The sequence below is a fragment of the Crocodylus siamensis genome, chromosome 1 (assembly GCF_052110815.1).
Source record: "Crocodylus siamensis isolate JL-2025a chromosome 1, ASM5211081v1, whole genome shotgun sequence".
Taxonomy (NCBI): Eukaryota; Metazoa; Chordata; order Crocodylia; family Crocodylidae; genus Crocodylus; species Crocodylus siamensis.
In genome coordinates, this window is record NC_143395.1 from 79,413,832 (window position 1) to 79,418,695 (window position 4,864).

Consider the following 4,864-nt stretch of genomic DNA (forward strand, 5'->3'; position numbering starts at 1 on the left):
ATTAAACTACAGCTAAAAGCAGCATATGCTCAGACATGGAAATCACCTATGAAGCTCATTAATGCAGCCAACACTGAGCATGGCTATAAAACATAAAGTATACAAGACAAACATACTGATAAGAACCTTTGTGCTTTGGGGTGGATTCCTACATGCAAGCCCCAGACCAAAAATATCTTGGAGCTCAGATACCCCTTAATCTTGCTTGCTCTCAGCCAAAAGTCTCTGAGAAAAAGCATGTAAGTAGCCCTCCATTGCTACACTGCACACAGTACCCCTCACCACTGACTCTTTTTAAAGTCATGGTGAGCTACTACATAGAATACATTTCAACTCCTTGTCACTCCCACAGCTGAGGTGCACCTTTCTTCCTATTTCCAATGATTCCTGTTGTTTCACCAGCCTTAAATATCTAGCAAATATCACCAACTGGTCCATCCAGAACCCTTCTATCGCCCCTTCTCTCAGCCTGGTGCATGTGCTTTGTGTGTCCTGTCCCCCCTCCCCTAAGGTGGATGGACCAGATTGCCCTGCACCTCATCTGCATATAAATTTTTGGAGGATCCCAGGGCTCATGAGAAGAACAGCTGGTTCCAGTCATGAGTGGTTGCTAATTAGCACATGGATACTTTATGGGGGGGGGGTATGTGGAGTATACACACATACTGAGCATTGCTGAGCTATGGGGTCACCATGGCTTTAAACACTTTTGATTCTGCTGGGGCCCAACCCAGTGAGCTATATAGTAAATCTTGAGCCTTCTTGCTTTGAAGCATTATCATGTGTAGTTTGTTCAAATGGGCCTTGCTGACACAGTGCTTGATCATACTTACCTGGCAGGGGAAGCACCGTGACCACATAGGCGGGCACGGGCGGAAGCAGCATGACCATGTAGGCGGGCTCCCCAGGGCAGGTGATTGTCTCCGATATGTCTTCCATCGGAAGTCTATATTGAGCAGATTCTTTTTGGTGTTGGGTGGTGGAACCGGAGCTTGCTCCATCCACTCCATGCATTGACCTGGTATTACAGTGCTTCCAGGATGGGTGCAAAAAAACAGAAAAAAAAAAAAGTTTGTATTTCAAAAAAGGCCCTGTGGATTACCAGGAACTGACTCATGTACAGGTATGCAAGTCTCTGTCAGTTAAGATCTGTGTCAAAATGGGACTGAGTGAGATGCAGAGATTGTACAGGAAGTTGAAAGAACAAATTGGGGAGGATTTGGCAATGATCGTGTAGAAAAGAAAAGATTGGTACAGATTGTTCTGAGTTGAGACAGCCAGTGAAACTGAAATGACCACAATGTCAATGACAACTATAGCAACTAGCAAAAGTACTGGAGAATCAGAAGGGGGAGTTGAAAGAGGAAAGGAAAAGTCAGGGGTGGGAAGGAGATGCAGAGCTTGTCCTTTGTGTGGCTGTGGAGGCTAAAGGTAAACGTGATGGACACTCAGACACGTGGGACTGTGGTGTACAATATGGTCATTATAATGGGAATAAGGATGGTGTAACTGTAAAGGTGTTTTTTGGACTGTAGGTGAACTACAGTGGTTACGAGACAAGATTGTAGAGGCATATATAGAGAGAGAGAGAGAGAGAGAGAGAAATTTTGGGGAAAAAAAAGTTTGTACCACATATAGCACAAAATTGTTACCTAAAACTGTGTATGTGCTAGAACTTTCAGCAGTATCAAGAAAAGCAAAATGCATCAATTCTGGATGAGCTAAGTCTATGGGTACCTGTAATAATTTTAGGCAAATTATAGGTATGTTTATGTCAAGGTCAGTGTTTTCAAATTTCCATGTGTTTGGGGAGAGAACAGTTCGACAGTAAGGTAGACGGGAAGGGCTGCAGGGGGAAGAATTTGGGGGTGGGGGAGAGGACAAAGGATCCACCTAATCCTCCCAGATTTATTTTTCTTGATGTTGCTGTAGGAAGGGAACAAATTCAAGGCAAATCTCCAATAATTAGATTCCATATTGGGAAATTATAACAAATTTATCATTTTACATATATAGGGAAATTATAACAAATTTATCATTTTACATATATAGAATCTAAGTATTGGGGGGGGTGTCTTATAGTCAGGGTCATCTTGTATTTGAGTAAATATGGTAATATCAAGTTAAGTTCACCTATGCAACTGCTATAACTTTGTCCTGCATCAGCTTAAGTATCTGTGTGAGGATAATTCACTGTGAAGCAGGGCAATGTCTGTCCTACCTGTTGGCTTCTGCCTGAAAATTAAATAGAATGGAAATTTCTCAGGTAACAGCTACTCAGGGATAGGCAATTTTGGGCTGGAGTGCCACTTAGGGAGTTTTGGTGATCTGTTGGGGGCTGGGTCAGCGCCTTCCTCCCCCACTGCCTGCAAAAACTCACCTGAACTCCCAAAGTGGTAGATTATTAGACCGGTTCAGGGGGTACTGGATGGAGCAGGTGGGTGGGGTTACCCTGGAGACTGGCCCAGGATCCATGCCAGTGTTGGCTGGGAGCAGGTGGGAGAGGAGTAGCGTCCAGGAGTAGGGCAGGCAAGCAGGGCTGGGACTGGGGCCAGGGATGGGATTATGGGGCAGTGACAGCATGAGGCCGGGATCCCCACACAGCCCCATGCTGTCACCACCCTGAGATCGTGGCCCCAGCTCCAGCCACCCATCAGGCTCCTGGACACTGCTCCATGCTCACCTATGGCCCCATTCGACCTGCCTGACCAAGTGCACTCTGCCCATGGGGGTCGAAGGCTGGGCTCCATGGAGACCCCACCCATCCACCCACTCCATCTGGTGCTGCAGTGGCCACAGGGTGCATGGTCTGGGATGCCCAGGCAGCAGGCCCGGGTCTGGCTGCAGCAGTGACAACTGGCAGCAGCAGCTGGAAAAAACCATTGCTGCCAGAGCTGCCTGGAGCAGAGTCCAGCCATCATGCGCCCAAACCCTGCTGTGTGCCCAGGGATGTCAAAACTGGCCTCACATGCCACAGCCTGGGCTGCCCCCAGTGCCTGGGCCAGGTGGGGCCAAGGGACCTTCTATAGGCCAGATAAAACCTCTTGGCAAGTCAGATGTGGCTCATGGGCCCTACTTTGCCCACCCCTGAGCTGACCCAATACATATTGCAGCCACTGTGGCTATGTCCTCCTACAGGTCAAAACTGTAAATTAATACAGGCGACCCTTGCCATTTGAAGGACATACGTTCTTGAATCCCCCATGAATGGCAAAATCCACAAATAAGGCACTGCGTTCATGAACACAGTCTGCATTCATGAATGCAGTGCTCCCAGTGGCTGACAGCTCCAGCACCAACAGCAGAAGTGCAGCAGCAGAAGCCCAGTGGTAGCAGCAGAAGCCTGGTGGCAGCAAGCACAGAGCTCCCAAGGAGTTCCTGTAAATGTATAAAGTGGATTTAAAATGCAGGTTCGGCATTCACAAATATTTGAAATGGCGAATGCCAAACCCATGAATAGCAAGGGTTTCCTGTACTGTAATATGTATAGGACCAAATTCTGTTCTCATGGAGTCTCATATTTGAAGTCAATTTGACCCTTAAACCAAAATCTGCTTTCAGTTACAGCAGGGGTTTTCAACTTTTCTTAATAAGTGTACCCCCAGCAGCGGGACAGAGTGGGGGGGAAGGAGGAGGTGGTGCACAGCCGAATGCAGAGTGGAGGGCGCTTGTACACAGTGGCAGTGGCACGGGGTGGTGGACGGTGGTGGTGGCTGTTATGTGCAAGCTCCCCCCGCCACTTCCGGCCAACTGGACAGAGCCTGTGTGGCCTGCAGTGGGGAGCTGCTGCCCTTGCACTGCCTGACCCCCCGGCCCTGCTCCCAGGGAGGCAGTGGCATGGGGTGGTGGCTGACAGCATTCTCTCCCCACCTGCCTGCATGTACCCCCTACATGCTTCCCAAATACCCCAGGGGGTACGTGTACCCACAGTTGACAACTCCTGAATTATAGTAATTCAACCACAATGATCTCCATTAACCTGCATGGATGGAAAGAGAAAAGAAATTTGCCCTTTATAGTATGGGAATATATATTTTTCATGTGTTCCCCTAAATCCTCTTTTCAGCATTTTCTGCTTCTGCAATAGCATGTGGGAGGGAGATCTTTTAAAATATCTTTTTCTAAATGAATTGTTTCCTTTCAGGATTTTTTTTATTTGTCAAGCACTCCTCTATTTTTTAAATATCTATATTTGCCTTTTCTTTATGCATGTTTGTTTACAACTAGCCTTTTTGAGACTCTCTCCATAATATTAAAGAGAGTGATCTGAAAGTGAGTGGAAATTTGGATTCTAGCTTCAGTTTAGATAAGGAGTCACTTATCCTTCCACATACAGAAATTTTGGAGTTCTCTGGCCAACATCACAAGCATTTTCTCCTGTCTCACCTTGATAATCATTTTCCCAGTACATGTAGTGGAGTTTTTTTATCCCCTTCCCTTCCCCTTCCACTAGTCTGATTCAGAAGTCTACTACTCTTTGTAACCTTTGGTTCAGGTTTTTTCATATGCTATCTATACAGACCAGATTACTGAGGATAACTGCAGCTCATAAGGCCTGCTCATAAGTAAGCACAAACAGATCCCTTCATATCACACCACCTCCTCTGACTGCCCATTAAGAAGTTCTCTCACAACAGGTAACAGCAGAAGTGGGCAATTATTTCAGCTAGAGGGCCACTTAATGAGTTTTGGTGAGCTGGTGAGGGCCACAAGGGTCCCGCCCCTACACTGTGACCTTTGCCACCGAAAATCCCTCCCCTCGCCCCCAGAAGTACTTCGTTTGGGAAGGGGGTTTGCCATCTTGGAACCAGAAACCGCCCCCCAAATTATATACTAAAATCAAGCATCTGGCTCTGGGCTCGCC

The 4,864-nt window shown here is 47.0% G+C and overlaps 1 pseudogene; it reads left to right on the forward strand.

Annotated features, from left to right (window-relative positions):
- Positions 1-928: 928 nt before the first annotated feature.
- On the forward strand, positions 929-1,055 carry LOC149872957 (U2 spliceosomal RNA; annotated as a pseudogene).
- The last annotated feature ends 3,809 nt before the right edge of the window (positions 1,056-4,864 follow it).